At 41.6% G+C, this 17,069-nt stretch overlaps 1 long non-coding RNA gene across 2 annotated transcripts in view; it reads right to left on the reverse strand.

Annotated features, from left to right (window-relative positions):
• Positions 1 to 17,069, reverse strand: part of LOC108540351 (uncharacterized) — a 53,561-nt gene that overhangs the window by 1,110 nt on the left and 35,382 nt on the right. Inside the window, exons 4-5 of one of the 2 annotated variants that reach the window (XR_001888648.1) lie at positions 15,386 to 15,527; positions 13,329 to 13,499 (exon numbers count right to left, since the gene is read on the reverse strand). This is a non-coding gene — a long non-coding RNA (uncharacterized LOC108540351). Of the gene's footprint in view, positions 1 to 13,328; positions 13,500 to 15,385; positions 15,528 to 17,069 lie in introns of those variants that run through there. The other variant, XR_001888649.1, reaches the window with a different exon arrangement.

The raw sequence follows: 17,069 nt of genomic DNA on the forward strand, positions 1-17,069 counted from the left end.
AAAAAAAAAAAAAAAAAAAAAAAAAAAAAAAAAAAAAAAAAAAAAAAAAAAAAAAAACAGGCAGTGCTTAAAAAATATCTGCTGTAGCATTACTAAATGACCCTGGCACCTCTCCAAGTGCCTCACCCCAGAGACCCTACTCTTGCCCTCACCCTACGCGCTCCCCACCAGAAGTTACTCTTACATTGTAAAGAAGGAAGATGAAGTTAATTGAGTTGATATGATTACAGATAACAGCCAACATTTAGTCAGCCTTTATGCTGTCTAGCTAGATACTATTGTAAATATGCTACATCTATTGTGACCTTTAATTCTTGAATCAACCCTCTCAGTCTTGATGTTCTTCCTGAGTTAGAACTCCAGAACACATGTTCTCTACTCCGTTAATAGCCACTGACAGAATATTGCCAGGTGTTAAAAAAACAAATGTGGACTGTAATCCCAGCACTTTGGAAGGCCGAGACGGGCGGATCACGAGGTCAGGAGATCGAGACCATCCTGGCTAACATGGTGAAACCCCGTCTCCACTAAAATACAAAAAACTAGCCAGGCGACGTGGCGGGCGCCTGTAGTCCCAGCTACTCGGGAGGCTGAGGCAGGAGAATGGCGTGAACTCGGGAGGCGGAGCTTGCAGTGAGCTGAGATCCGGCCACTGCACTCCAGCCTGGGCAGCAGAGTGAGACTCCGTCTCAAAAAAAAAAAAAAAAACAAATGTGACAACTAGGTAGGAGCATAGAGAATAAGAAGATAAAAAGTATATGCGCCTATAATCTATAGCTGTTGAAACATATCATTGTAACAAGTACTGAAAAGGAATGCCCAATGATAAGCAGTCTTTTTAAATATGTTATTATTGTTTAAAAAAACTTGTAATTCAAAGGTACTCGTAATGAGCTGGACCTACGTTTCAATGACTATCAGAACCAACAGTTAATGGAGGCTCCTACAGAATGCTTGAAATTCTTAACTCTCCTTTTGCTTTTTATTTTTAGTCTTTGCCTTCTTTGCCAAATCCCCAAGCTGAGTGCTCACTGCAGATGCTGAGAAGAGTGGCAGCGGGGGAGGAGAGCTGACACTTGTTGAGATTGGTAGGGAGGGACAACCAATGCCACTTCCATCTTGTGTAAAATGTATATAAACACATCTTCAAATCTTTCTTTCCAACCAAACCCTCAGCCCCACCTAGAAGGAAATTACGGAGTGACCAGTAACTGAGTGTCTACTGTGTGGCAGGCTTCAGGAGGTTCCATGGCACAGTGGCTTTTTCCACAGTGGAACAGAAGAGGTAAGTCAGGTTAGAAACCACGTGGCAGTAAATGAAGAAGTAAAAGAAGTCTTAGCAGAAAATCAGTGAGGGATGACTCCAAAGCAGATTGAGAATCAAGAGTTATTTCAACTTGGCCTGGTGTGGTGGTTCACACCTGTAATCCCAGCACTTTTGGAGGCTGAGGCAGGCAGATCACTTGAGGTCAGGAGTTCAAGACCAGCCTAGGCAACACAGTGAAACCCCAGCTTTACAAAAAATACAAAAATTATCTGAAAATGGTGGCATGCGCCTGTAATCCCAGCTACTCAGGAGGCTGAGTCACAAGAATCTTTGAACCCTGGAGGCGAAGGTTTCAGTGAGCTGAGATCGCCTGGGTGACAGCGCGAGACTCTGTCTCAAAAAAAAAAAAAAAAAAAAGTTATTCCAACTCAGGGATTTGTGCTGGCAGGTTTGGCCCCCCCATATCTCCATATCCCCAAATTCCCCTACCATTCACCTACCCCAGGCTATCCTATTGGAGAGGGTTTCTACCCTAGCCAACCTTGACTGGTTCAGGAACATGAGAATCTCCTATCCCAATACGTGGCTGGAAAGGAAGGTAGAGGAAGGATAAGGCCAGGTCTGCCAGAGAGAGGATATGTTTGGCTCTCTAAGTCAGAACAAACTTTCCCAATCAACTACCTCTCAACCCTGCTCATCTCTTACCATTGGTTAGGCAGGTTGTAAAGTTAATAGGTTTCTGTGAGCTGGGCAAATGGGCCTAGTCTAGGCACTTAGGCAATGTGCTTAACTGTTGCTGTGGGAAAATTCATGGTAAGCACCCTGCAATCAATCATCAATGAACAACTGAAACCCAGCTCCTCATAACCAGGCACTGTCCCTATTGACAACATGAGCAAAGAATTGGGAGTCATTGTCCAAAGGCTTTATGCAGAGTTTTAATTTTTTTGTCATTATCATTTTTATCGGACTTCTTTTCTTGCCATATTATTTTGCCCAGCTTAAGCAGAATTTAACTAGGTTTTCCTAATTCAAATTTTTTAAGTAGATAAATAAAACATTATGAATACAGTTAAGGCCTTCCAAGACCCCTCCCTGATTTCATTATCTCATTCCTCATGGGTAACCATTGTCCTCAATGTGGTGTTTCTCATTCCATGCATGACTGTATACTTTCACTACATATGTGTGTGCTCATTAACAACATATATTTTTGCTTTGCATGTTTTCAAACTTTACATAAACAGTACACTGGCCAGGCACAGTGGCTCACGCCTATAATCCCAGTACTTTGGGAGGCCAAGGTGAGAGGATCACTTGAAGCCAGAAGTTCAAGGCTAGCCTGGCCAACATGGTGAAAACCCATCTGTACAAAAAATACAAAAATTAGCCAGGCGTGGTGGTGCACACCTGTAATCCCAGCTACTTGGGAGGCTGAAGCAAAAGAATTGCTTGAAAATGGGAGGAGGAGGTTGCCGTGAGCCGAGATTGTATCACTGCACTCCAGCCTGGGTGATAGAGTGAAACTCTGCCTCAATAATAATAATAATAATAATAATAATAATAATTTTTTAAAAATAAAATAAATGGTACACAGAACTTGAATCTCTTACTGTTTGCTCACCATTGTTTCTGAGATGTACTCATGTTTACATGGCTCTAGTTAATTCATTTTTAGTTGTAACATTCTATTATGTGAATTATATGTTTCTATTCGTTGGTATTCTATTACTATTACTACTCAGTATAGTCTTCAATTGTGGTCAATTATGTAACTGTATCATAATTTGTTTCTTAATTCTCCTAAGGAACAGAATAAGTGGATGATAGAATATGAGCATTTTTAACTTTAAAGAGATATTTAGTAACATTTAATAAAGTAATCAAACCAATTTATATAATTTATACTCCCACTAACAGAGGTTGAGAGCTTCCAAAGTTTCATATTCTCAGAAACACTTTTCCATTTTTGTCAAACTTTTCCATGTTTGCCCATGTGATGGAGGTAATATTTAATCTCATTTTTATCATGGTCTATACACACAGATTGAAAACATTTTTTCAAAAAGATCTTATCGGTCAGTGGTTCTCAAAGTGTGTTCTGGGGACCTCTGAGATCCATACAGGTAGTCACTGAGGTCAAAACTATTTCATAATAATACCAAGATGTCATTTGCCTTTTTAACTCTCATTCTTTCACAAGTGTACCGTGGAGTTTTCCAGAGGCTATCTGACTTGTGACATGTGATACTGCAACAGATTGAGTACAGAAGCAGATATGAGGATGCAGCTGTCTTAATTATTAAGTCAGACACTGAGAAGATTTGCAAAAATGTAAAGCAATGCCACCAGAATTATTTTTGTTTTGGAAGAATTAACTATGTTTTATTTTAAATCATATGTCAACATATAATAGGTCTATTATTGTTCTTATAGGAATTAATACTTTTAAATATTTCAGTTTTAATTTCTTATGTGGCAAATATTACTAGATATACATATAAACAAGAGCTCTTTGGGGTCCTCAATAATATTTTAAGAGTATAAAGGAGCCCTTATGAGGCCAAAAAGTTGGGAAATTGCTGTTACAGGTCATACCCTTTTCTCATCATTCCCACTCAAATGAATGCCAGCTGACACTTAGAGGGTGCCGTGTGCAGATGGGGCATGTACTAATTGCTCGAGGGTCACTTTTCCTTTAACCCTTATGATATTCTTGTAAGCAGGTGCCGTGATCAGCTCCACTTGAAGGAGAGTAAGCTGAGGCTTGGGGCAGCTGGGTAAAGTGCCGTGGACACACAGCCAGCAAGGGAAGCCATCCCAGCTACTGTCCTCCCATCTTCTCCAGTTTTCTTCTCTTAGTCATTCTCTGAGTCAGCTAGCTTGAAGTCACCTACACTTCCTTGACTCATCCCTCTCCTTTTTTCTTGAAATGATCTACATTCCCTCCTGAAAGCAGCAGAGGGACTCACGGTTTGGACACTGGGTTCCTGGAGCTGCAGCTGCCAGTAAGCGTAGCGAGGCCCCAGGCTTCCAGGCAATAGAGCAGGGAGCCAAGCGGCATGTGCAAGAGGAAACCCAGGAAACAGACCCTCCAAAAGGGCAAAATGAAGGGGGGAAAATATTTGGTAGTCAGGTTCTAGAAGGAACGATTGCTGAGGCCCTGGAAAGGTAGATCCCTTTCTTCCAGGATCCAGCCCACGAGACAGGCAGAAGTATTAATCATACTCCTCAATCTCTTTTCCCACTCACTTACTTCATTCAGCAAATACAATGGTGTGATAAGTGGGCAGTGATGGGGTAATAATAACAGTAACATTTATTGGGCACTTACTATGGGAAAGGGACTATTTTAAATACTTTGTGGATATTAACTCATTTAATCCTCATCTGAACCCAGTGAAGTAAGTACTTGTCTTACGCATGGAAAAACTGAGGCACAGAAAAGAAGCATCAAAGTGTAAGGGAGTGAGCAGGGGGAGCACTTAACTTGCCCCTGGGGCAAGAGGTGATGAAGAAAAGCTTCTCAGATATGGCACATGTATTTGTTTCCTATCGGTGCCATAGCAAATTACCAGAAACTTCGTTATTTATTACATTTTTTCATTGGTGGTTTTCAATGGCCTACAGAAACTTAGTTATTTAAAAGAATATTTATTGTTACAGATTTATTATCTGATAGTTCTGGTGGTCAGAGGTCTGAAGAGGACTTCACTGGGCCAAAATCAAGGTTGTTGGCAGGGCCGTGCTTTCTTTGGAAACTCTAGAGGACAATCTGTGTCCTTGCTTTTCTGGTTTCTAGAGATTACCTACGTTCTTTTGGTTCATGGCTCCTTCCTCTAGCTTCAAAGCCAGCATTCAAAGCTTCAAAGCATAGCATTGCCTCTCTCACTTTGTTTTTTGTTTTGTTTTGTTTTTGAGACAGGGTCTCACTCTGTCACTTAGGCTGGAATGCAGTGGCACAATCTTGACTCACTGCAACCTCCACCCGCCAGACTCAAGCAATACTTCCATCTCAGCCTCCCGAGAGGCTAGGATTACAGGGGCCACTACTGGTAGTTTTTGTATTTTTTTCTGGAGATGGGGTTTCGCCATGTTGCCCAGGCTGGTCTTAAACTCCTGGACTCCAGTGATCCTCCTGCCTCAGCCTCCCAAAGTGCTGGGTTTATAGGCGTGAGCCACTGCACCTGACCAGCATTCCCTCCCTGATATCTGTGTCTGTCCTTAAATCTCCTCCCTCCCTCCAATGCAATGCCTCCCTCTTATAAGAACCTTGTGATTACATGGGTCCCACCTGGACAATACAAGCTATTTGCTCATCTCAAGATCCTTAACTTGAACACATTTGCAACGTCCCTTCTGCCATGTTAGGTAACATATTCACCGGTTCTGAGGATTAGAATGTGGACATCCTGGGTTGCAGAGGGCGTTATTCAGTCATTTATTTATTTGTTTATTTATTTATTTATTTATTTTGAGACGGAGTCTTGCTCTGTCGCCCAGGCTGGAGTGCAGTGGCCGGATCTCAGCTCACTGCAAGTGCCGCCTCCCGGGTTTACGCCATTCTCCTGCCTCAGCCTCCCGAGTAGCTGGGACTACAGGCGCCCGCCACCACGCCCGGCTAGTTTTTTGTATTTTTTTTAGTAGAGACGGGGTTTCACTGTGTTAGCCAGGATGGTCTCGATCTCCTGGCCTCGTGATCCGCCCGTCTCGGCCTCCCAAAGTGCTGGGATTACAGGCTTGAGCCACCGCACCCGGCCCAGTCATTTAACTAATTCTAGCTGATATTTATTGAAAGTCTACCGTGTGCACTCTTCTAGGCACTAGGGAGGTAGTGATAAATAAGATCCGAAGACTACATAGGAGTCAACCAGGTGAAACGGGATGAGGGAAAATGTGCTCTAAGCAGAAAGAACAGCATAGGCCCAGAGAGGGAAGAGAGCAGGTCGCTCCAGAACGTGGAGTTCAGCCTGTCTATTAAGCATTGGCTATCCCTGGCTGCTTATTAGGATCTGCTGGGAAGATTCTTTACCAAAGCCTCCTCTGCCCCTGTCCCTGCCCCAAGTTCTGACATCAGAGATGGGACCTGGGCACCTATTTGGTGTTCTAACATGCAGCCAGGAGAAAAATCACTGGTCAGCAGAGTGGCATGAAAGAACGCAGATGCCTAAGGCCAGGCATGGTGGCTCACACTTGTAATCCCAGCACTTTGGGAGGCCAAGGAGGGCAGATTACTTGAGGTCAGGAGTTCAAGACCAGCCTGGGCAACATGGCGAAACCCCGTCTGTACTAAAAATATAAAAATTAGCCAGGCATGGTGCCACACATCTGCAGTCCCAGCTACTCAGGAGGTTAAGGCACGAAAATCGCTTGAACCTCAGGAAGTGAAGGCTGCAGTGAGCCGAGATCACACCACTGCACTCCAGCCTGAGCAACAGAGTAAGACTCTGTCTCAAGGATACCAGTGCCTAGTCATGGGGCTGGAGAGAAAAGCAAGAGCCAGCTCATGAAAAATCTTATAACCCACGAGTATGGATCTTACACAAAGGGTTTAATCAAAGGGGCAACATAATCAGGTTTGTTCTTTACAAAGGCCCTCTTACTGCACAGTGTGAAGGGAGTAGATGGGGGCAAGGGAGGAATTGGAAGATGATGGAGACTGGATTTAGCATAGGTATAGTGGGAATGGATGAAATCCATTCCATTTGCAGGAAGCAAAGATAAGAATGGTTTCTGGAATGCCTATAATTATTGCTACAGTCTCCTAACTGGATTTCCCAACCCCACACTTTTTTCCTTCTGATCAGCCCTGCGCATCACCACCAGATTTACCCGTCCTTAAATACCACTTATTATGTTAAGGAATACTAGGCAGCCTAGTGATTAAGTGTATTTGCTCTTGGACCAAACGGACTGGATTCAAATCCTATCTCTGCCACTTTACTGTGCTCCATTTCCTCATCTATAACATGTGATACTAAAAATAGTGTTTACATCACAGGCTTGCTTTGAGTCAATGTACGAGCACTTCTATAATGACCTGTGTATGGTAATCATTCAAAAAAAATCATTATTCAAACATCTTCAATATAAAACCTTCTGTTTTCCATTTGCTGGAATGCCAAGGTCTGCCTGTCCAGATCCTTCACCTTTTGGGTCCACCCTGCTACTCAGCCTCGTTGAATTCTGTCCCCAATATATGTCACACAAACACACCAGATACAGCACCTTTGCGCCTAGGTCATGCTGCTTTCCTCACTTTGAATGCCTTTATTTTTCCCTGCTACCCTCCCCAATCCTTCTGCCCCTTAAATGCTTATCATTACTTCTAGAAAAGTGACTCCCAATGCCATGACTGGTGACCATATGACCATACCCAGTATAGTCATCTTTCCCCAGGGAGGACTGCCTGTCATTCGTACCAGGAGGTTATCATTCCAGATAACTCACAAAGCCACTCACGCTCGTACCTGTCACTGCTATCTAAATGCTAAGCACTCACAGAAGGCCCAGAGCATAAACTTGTCTTTCCCATGCTTTGTGGAGCACCACGGATGCCCCTAGAAGCCCATAAATAAAAAACAACTTTGCTATGAGTTAAGTTTTCATCAGGACTGTCAGCTGTGAAATATTTAGAGGCTTTCTTTAGTTATTAAACCAAACCAATGTTGTGTATTACAAAGAGATAGGACCAAAAAAATGTGAATTAACTGACCAAACTATATTTTAGCAGTTGTCCTTACAGGAGAAGCGAAGTCCTACCCCAAGCAGGACTTCATGAAGCATATGTGTCCTTCTTTGCCTCATGTCCTGTCATTTTTACAGATTTCTTGCGGCATGAATGACAAATAACAGACGATGCAATATTAAATTGCACAATTTGATAAATCCCATGTCCTTTTAACTACAAAGCTTTATAATAATCATCATTTTTATTAGACTACTTAAAATTATCTTCTATTTTCAAACATGGTAGTGTAATATTAAAATCCAAGTTTGCCTACAATAAGGCTTCCACACCTATAAGCTACTAAAAATTTCCCTTGGCTGGGAAAATGTGTTCCGGAATTTGAAATTCCAAAACCAAAAGGATTTTTCTTTTCAATGAAAAATTATAGGCACAGTGGCTCACATTCGTAATCCCAACACTTTGGGAGGCCAAGGCAGGAGGATTGCTTTAGGCCAGAAGTTCAAGACTAGCCTGGGCAACATAGCAAGATCCCCATCTCTACAAAAAAAAAAAAATTAAGAAAATTGACATGTGCCTATAGTTCTAGCTACTTGAGAGGCTAAAATGGGAAGATCCCTTGAACTCAGGAGTTGGAAGCAGCAGTGAGTATGGAGTATGATTGTATCACTGAACTCCAGCCTGGGTGACACAGCAAGACCTGTCTCAAAAAAGAAAAGAAAAGAAAAATGATTGCTTTGCATTTTAAACCAAGACGTTATAGGCACTCGACTTGCTTTTGGCTGGAAATAAAAGATTTTGTATAAATTGGGCCTCTCATTAATTATCATCTGTCTATAGATTGAACTCAGTTTGTTAGAGAGTGTTTAGAGACAGACGTTAACTTCTGTGTTCTCAGGGAGGTTGAGAATGAGAGAGTGCATCAAAGTGACCCCATGCATCAGACTCAGGCAAATGTTCACAGTGAGGCTGAATGCTCACCTCTCATTCATTCATTCAACCAACGTTTACTGGCCCCTACATTTTACTGAGCTGAGTGGCTCTGCCCCACCAGTAGCTTACAAACTATTTTGAGAGATAAGACACAAATTGTCAACCCCTGCAGTGAGCCAGCAAGCAGCTGCACCCTGCTCAGGACCTGAACAGGCCTGAATAGCATGGCTTTATCAATGTAGGCAGCCAGCTGCGGATGGCTGGGAAGGGAGTGTTGGTGGTGGAAGGGGGACCCAAAGTACTACATACACACTTCCCCTGCCCTGCTGTGATGGACCAGTCTATATGGTTTGGTTTCTGACTCAGTTTCCTAGACTCTGAACTTCTTGATATTTTTTCCCTGAGAATATTCCTGCTGGAACTGAAATATTTTCCGGAATCCTTGCCTGTCAGATGAGCCCCAATTGTCACTGCCATTCACCAGGAGCTGGCCTTTATTTCCTAAGCCTATAGCTGCTGGTTAATGTTCAGCCTGTTTATAAAGCAGTGGTTAACCCCAGCTGCATGTTAGGATCCGCTGGGAGAGATTCTTTTCCAAAGCTTCCTCTGCCCCTGCCCCTGCCTTCAAGTTCTAACATCAGAGGTGGGACCTGGGCATCTATCTGGTGTTCTAATGTGCAGGCAAGAGAAAAATCACTGGTCAGGAGAGTGACATGAACGGACACAGGTGCCTAAGGCCAGGCGCAGTGGCTCATGCCTGTAATCCCAGCACTTTGGGAGGCTGAGGCAGGCAGATCACTTGAGGTCTGGAGTTTGAGACCAGCCTGGTCAACATGGCAAAACCCCATCTCTACTAAAAATATAAAAATTGGCCAGGCATGGTGACACTGCTTTGAATGGACTTTGTATCCACACTTACCTGACCATTAAATGTCACCATGGGCCTTTGTCAAAACTACAGATTCCTAGCCCCAACCCAAGACTATTTGAATCAGAAACTCTGGGGAAAGAGCAGCCTCCCACATGAGGAAACTGAGGTTCAGAGAGATTAAAGTACAGGCTCAAGTCCACACATGTGAGTGAAGAGCCAGGAATAGAACCCGGATCTGGGTAGTCCCACCTTCTTTTATGTTAAAATGAGACAAATGGGAGGGTGTGGATCCATATTTACCTCTGCCCACTCCCTTTCCTCAATCAGAGTATTTTTATTCCATTCCTGAAGTCCTACACTTCTTCAGGTTCCTTCAAGATTATAATCCCCTGTCATAAACTCAAATGCCACCAACAGACAAATGGGCACAGCCAATGATTGAAGCAGGCTGGGTAGCAGGCACAGGCAGCACCAGCGGAAGGCAGAGACTTTGGAAAACCAAGAATCCTTCCCTTCCCAAGGTGGCAGGCACTACTCAGTTCCTACCAGCTGTTTCCCATGAGAATGTGCACCCAGCTTTGACTCAAGATTGAGATTTTCAGGTGAAATCTCAAAATGCCACTCCCACAATTACATCACACCATATAACACTCCATCTTAGAGACTGAAAAAGCAAATGGCTATGGTGTGAACTGCCTATGGAGAAGGCTGCATGGCAGGGAATTACAGGTGGCCTCTAGGAGATGTGGGCCTCAGTCCCACAACCCAAAGGAACTGAATTCTGCCAATAACCATGTGAGCCTGGAAGAGGATCCCAAGTTCCTAAAAGGAATGCAGCCCAGCCAGCATTTTAATCTCAGCCTTGTGAGACCCTGAGCAGACGACCCAGATAAGGCAAGCCCACAGAAGCTGTATGACAATAAATGGATGTCGTTTTAAGCCACTAAGATTGTGGTAATTTGTTACACAGCAATAGAAAACCAATAGACCCCCCTCAGCCTGCTCTTCTCAGACAGTGCATCAAACTCCAGAGGTTCCTCTCCCCATCTGCCATCATTAATTCCATCCCTAACTGCCCTGATCTCAGCGGGCTGTCAAGAGTGTATTTAATGTGACAAACTGACTTACCATTGATCACTTACCTACCCCTCCTAGGGATTCTTTGTCTTTTTTTTTTTTTTTTTTTTTGAGACAGAGTCTCGCTCTGTCCCCGGGCTGGAGTGCAGTGGCCGGATCTCAGCTCACTGCAAGCTCCGCCTCCCGCGTTTACGCCATTCTCCTGCCTCAGCCTCCCGAGTAGCTGGGACTACAGGCGCCTGGGACTACAGGGACCACCTCGCCCGGCTAGTTTTTTGTATTTTTTAGTAGAGACGGGGTTTCACCGTATTAGCCAGGATGGTCTCCATCTCCTGACCTCGTGATCCGCCCGTCTCGGCCTCCCAAAGTGCTAGGATTACAGGCTTGAGCCACCGAGCCCGGCCTTCTTTGCATTTTTAAGAGAGAACTTAGAGAGGTACTGGCTAACGCAGAGGAATAATTGGTTAAAATGATGGAATCTCAGAAAATCATGCAGGAAAGTAGAAGTTATCTGGTGCCTGCAGGTTGTCCCACTGGGCCTCAAGCCATGGTCTTTACCTAGAAATAAGGTCAGCCCAGCCAAGAAAACACTCTAAACAGTGGGAATGAGAGTTAGAAAATGGGTTGACACATATTAGGAAAATTTATTGAGAAAAGCCTCCATTTTCTTCTCCATAAAACGAGCGTGAGACCTCCCCTGCCCCTGTGACTGGACTGTTGTAAAGATTATGCAAGTTGATGTACATGAAAGTGCTCTGTAAATAAAAGATATATTCAAAAACATCATTGAAGTGAGGAAGCAATCACCGATCATTTAAGCCAACAGGATCCTGGGCACACATTCTGATTTCAGCCCTGCAGTCTCAGTGCTGACCTTGCACCTGTCTGTTGGCAGCCTTCTGTTCCCTTGTCGCCTCTCAGTTTCAGCCAGAGGCTGACATTCACTTCTCCCAGCATCCATGCAGCTGACAAAGGCCAGGGAGGGATTGAGATATGCTCCTCTCACATACGGCAGCCTCATTAACTAAGGAGGAAAAGCTTCCCAGAATCCAACACAGACGTCTAGAGATGTCCCCAGACACCAGACCAAAACAGCCCCATAATAACCCCCAGGCTCCAAAAAGGAAATCACCCCTAGTGAGAATGAGAGCACCAAGACCTTCAAACCCAAGCAGCCAAGCCCCTGAGAGTCCTAGAACACTGTCTCATCCAACAGGGCTCCACTGTGTCCAAATCCGTATCTCCAATGGCAGGAGCAAGTGACCACTTTGTTCTGATGTCTATATGGCATATAGTAAGAGCCTCATTAGACAAGCAGTTTTAATGTATTTAAATGGACAAGAAAAAGGGTGGCGAGGAAGAGAATAGGAAGATTTACCCTTAATATATTTTAGCAAACATTTTAAAAATGCATGAGAAGAAATAAGCCCTTCTAATTGTAAAGTCAGATGTTGAAGTCAAGGATCACATGATGGATTAGAGGAGAAAAAAAACTCTCATTCCATAACTAAACTAAATTATTAAATTCTAGAATTCAATAATAGTAAAATAACAATAATGTTAATACAACCATAACAATACTAGACATTTGCTGAGCTTACCATGTGCCTGGAACTGTGCTAAATGCTTTCCATGCATTCTGTCACTCAGTCCTCACAACAGCCCTGGAGGAGGGAAGGTGTCACTACTGTCTCTATTTAACAGATGAAGGAACCAAAGTGTGGCAAAGTTATTTATACAAGTTCAAGCCACTAGCAAATGATAGAGCTGGCTTTTCAAGCCAGCTATGTCTGCCTCCAGAGCCTGTTCTCTTACCATGATGTCATCTTGCTCCCTCAAAATGAATACGCAAAAAAGTGCCCCTACTCCCCAGAAGAGCCAAGGAGGTTGACCACAAATCTATCAAGTTCATGGTAGTCCCTTCTCCCACACTTCCTCATCTAAGAGCCTTGCCAAGCATGCCTGGAGAGGTAATTCTCTTCCTAACCTCCCCAAACCTCACAATCACCCTCCTCTCTTCAGAGAAGAGATAATAAGTTCCACACAATCGCTGTTAATATTCATTGGTATGTTTTCTTCTTTAGAAATAAAATATGAATAATATACTCGAGTCCTAAAACAGTCCATGTGCTTTGACATTTTCAGAAAGTAAGAATCCTCTTTATTGAAGACAACCTAGATAATTCCATTTCCCCTGCAACTTGGTGCCAAACAAATGGATATAGCCCTAGAATTCAAGGAAGAAATGGTTTGCTTTCCCTGGAATAACTTTATATTCTTGTGGTATTTTTGCCAGGCTACATGGAATTTTAATTGTTTGGCATTCTCTTTAAGGACTTCAAATCAGTAATCAGTAGGAAATCTGGAGCTAATAAGTTTACAGTAGCATTTAAGAAAGAAGCATGAGTTTAAAATGATCAAATGATTGCAACCTGAAATTAATATTTAGTGCATTTGGAGAATGTGAAGTTTAGGCAAAACTGAGAGTGAAAGCAATAACTGGAACAATGGTAGCCTCTGTGTGGCAGAGTAGATAGGTAATCACTTACATGGGCATTTGAAAGCCAAAAAAAGGTGCTACATTCTCAAAGCTGTTCTTCCACAAAACAGACCTAGTCCTTTAGACCATGGAGAGTTTCCTGGAGCACAGTTTGGAGGCATACCTAATTATAAAGAAGGAAGAGATGAAGGAAGCAATGGAAGGAGGATCAGAAGGATTGAGTGAGGGGAGGTGGAAGAAAAGAGGAAAAAGAAAAAGCAAACATGTAGACTCTGAGTCAAATCCAACATGGGCAAGTAAAATCTGTATAACAACAACAAAAAGATTTTCAAGTTTCTAGATATGAAATCTCATGAAATGTAGGCATTAAAAATACAAACACAAAAGAATATTAGGTAATATATTCGAATTCTTGGTATTAGAATTCGACCTGTTGTTCAGGAGATAATAATAGCAATGTTGAAGGCACAGGAAGAAGTGGAAGAGCATGGTAACAGAGAATATTATTTTGGATACTTGTGCTATATAGGTAAATAGTAGTTTTCCAATGATCAGTTTTCATAATAATTGTTTTTATTAAGGGCTTTGTATACTCATTTCTGCACTACCACTATTTGTAATACTCTAATCTCTCTGGAAGTCTATCAAATAACTGTAATTATTTGCATTTGTACACAAGAAAACTGAAGATGAGCGAGGGTAAGTTGCTCAAAGACACAGATAGAGGCAAAGCTGCTCACCAGTGACAGTTCTGGGACCACCCTCAAACCTGTTTAATCTCGAACATCATTATCATCACTAACAACAGCCACAACAATGTTAATTGAGCAGTTTACATACAGTAACACTTGTAATCCCCATCATAACCTCTTGAGGTAGTTATTATTGTTATTCCAGTTTTACATAAGAGAAAACTGAGGCTCAAACAGGTTAAATCATGGGCAAGGTCACCTAGCTATTAAGGTGATGGACTTGGGACATGAACTCAGGCAAGTTGAGTCTATGCATTTAACCACTGCATGCTTCAATATTTTGTAAATTTTAGAAATATGACTAATACTTTAAAACACGCCTGTGTGAATATCATAGAACTAGCATTTCAATAAATGTTAATAAGTGGCTTGCCCTATTGCATTCTTAATATGAGAATTAGCATCAGAATCAGGTCAAATTCAGTTACAGGTAATGTAATGCACAGATATTGGTTTTGTTTTATTTTCATTCTCTCATTTTGATGGAAACATGCTGTAATGAGTGAATTGTGATAAGCACAATGATAGTTTATTGAAGAGATTAAAAAAAGAGCTGATGCTTCATCTTACCATCTTTCTAAAGTGACAGTGAATTAACAAATTAAGAAAAATGTTTTAAACAGAAAACAATACCGGAGGTAGCCGGAAACTCTTTTTTTTCCTACAGACTTGGAGGTATATATGTATTTGTGGATGCGCATAATGCGGCCTATTAGGTCTTTGTAACTGATTGGGACTTCAGTATGTTTGTCTGTCAACAAACAGAAAAAATAATGAACTTGGAAGAGCTCAGCTTATCTTTCCTTTTCTACTCTCTTCCTACACTTTAACTTTAAAATTAAATTGGTAAGTTACAGGTATTTATCTAATAACTGAGAGGTACTCTCAAAGAATACATTTTACAAAACATGAATTAATCAGGATAAGAGAGGCTATGCTACATTGAAACGTTAGCCAATGAGGGCCAGCGGGGTGTCTCACACCTATAATCTCAGCACTTTGGGAGGCTGAGGCGTCCCAAAGTGGATCACTTGAGGCCAGGAGTTTGAGACCAGCCTGGCAACATGGTGAAACCCCGACTCTACTAAAAATACAAAAATTAGCCGGACATGGTGGCACATGCCTGTAGTCCCAGCTCCTCAGGAGGCTGAGGCAGGAGAATCGCTTAAACCTGTGAGGCGGAGGTTGCAGTAAGCCGAGATCATGCCACTGCACTCCAGCCTGGGCGACAAAGCAAGACTGCATCTCACAAAAAATTTAAAAAAAAAAAAAAAAAAAAAAAAAGCCAGAGACTTACCAAAGTTCAATTTCTTGCTCACACGAGTGCTATGGCAATTGGGCAACTCCCTAGCATCTGTCCTCTCTTTGGGAACTCAGTAAACCAGGAGGCATCCATCCAATGGCTTCACTGTCTCAGCACATGGCTTTCCAGATCACAGCTGCAGAGAAAGACAGGAGCTGAAGGATTGCATACAGACTTGTAAATGGTTTGGTTCAGATATGGCACATGTCACTCCTCTTGTAGCTCAATCACCAGCATCAAACTCAACCAAGAGTGCCTGGAAAGGTATGGATGCACACATACCTCTGGTGGGTAAAGAATGTCTCTGCCATAGAACATTATATACATGCTTCCTTACTACTACTACTACTACCACTACTACTACTACTAATGCTAATACTATATGCTTATCACAACCAAAGTTTGTTTGCTTTTTTCATCTTTTTCAAGAAACAAACTTTTGGTTTTATTAACCAGTTCTATGAAGGTTGTTTTGCTTCATTAATTTTGCTTTTATCTTTAATCTGCTGTAAATTCATTTACTCTTTGGGATTTATTTTTGTTCCTTTTCTATCTTGAGTTGAGTACTTTATTTTGAATCTTTCTCATTTTCTAATAAAAGATCAAGCCTATAAATGTCCTTCTGAATACCTCTTTGGCTGCTTTCCACAGTTTTGATATATACTACTTTCATTGTGGTTTCATTCTGAACATTTCACAATTTTATTTTGACTATCTCTTTATCCAGAGAATTATATATAGATGTGCTTTGTTGGTTTCCAAATGTATAGATATGGAGCCACTCTCTTTTGTTGTTAATTTACTATTGTATTACATCATAATCACACAACATATCACCTATATGAAATCAAACATTTTTTAACTTGTTGAGATTTTATTTCTGGCAGACTACTGCTATAGATCTTTTTGTAAAAGCCCCTTAGGTAATTCTTTACCTTGCTTTAGAGAGTAAGAAAAATTTAGGAAAAAAAACAAGCCACAAAAGAAATCTCAACAAGTTAAAAAATGTTTGATTTCATATGGGTGATATCACGTTGTTTGATTATGGTATGATACAATAATAAATTAACAACAAAAGAGAGTGGCTCCATATTTATGTAGATACCACTTTGGTTGCTTTCCACAGTTTTAATATATACTACTTTCACTGTGATTTCATTCTGAACCTTTCACAATTTTACTTTGACAGATCCAGGTATTGTATTTTTATCTGCCACATAATGCCCACCACAGCAATGACACTCACATACACCACTAGTTGAAAACCTCAGCTCTATTTTGTAGATTTGGAGTTTAAGGACTTGGGTGATTGGGAACAGACTGCAGGAAAAGCTGACTGGGTGGTAGTGGATATGAAGAATTTTCTTGGTTTATATTAAGTAGCTATATCTTGTTCATCATTATATCTTCTTTATCTTTGTATGCCCAATGCCCGGCACAGAAAAAACAGTCAATAAATGTAGATGACTAGATGAATTAGTAATTACCTAGGCAACTATGAGCATCACATGATAGCTAATGGGATAAGAAATAAAATGCTATTTCATCTTCTGAAATATCAACGGCTTGTGAGAAAGTGTCACAACATTTACTTTACTTTTGTATTTTCCCCCATGTACAATGTTAAGCACAAAGTAAATGCTTTTTTCTTTTTTCTTTCTTTCTTTTTTTTTTTTTT

This window comes from Rhinopithecus bieti, unplaced genomic scaffold, assembly GCF_001698545.2.
Source record: "Rhinopithecus bieti isolate Rb0 unplaced genomic scaffold, ASM169854v2 scaffold_17939, whole genome shotgun sequence".
In the NCBI taxonomy this organism is placed as follows: domain Eukaryota; kingdom Metazoa; phylum Chordata; class Mammalia; order Primates; family Cercopithecidae; genus Rhinopithecus; species Rhinopithecus bieti.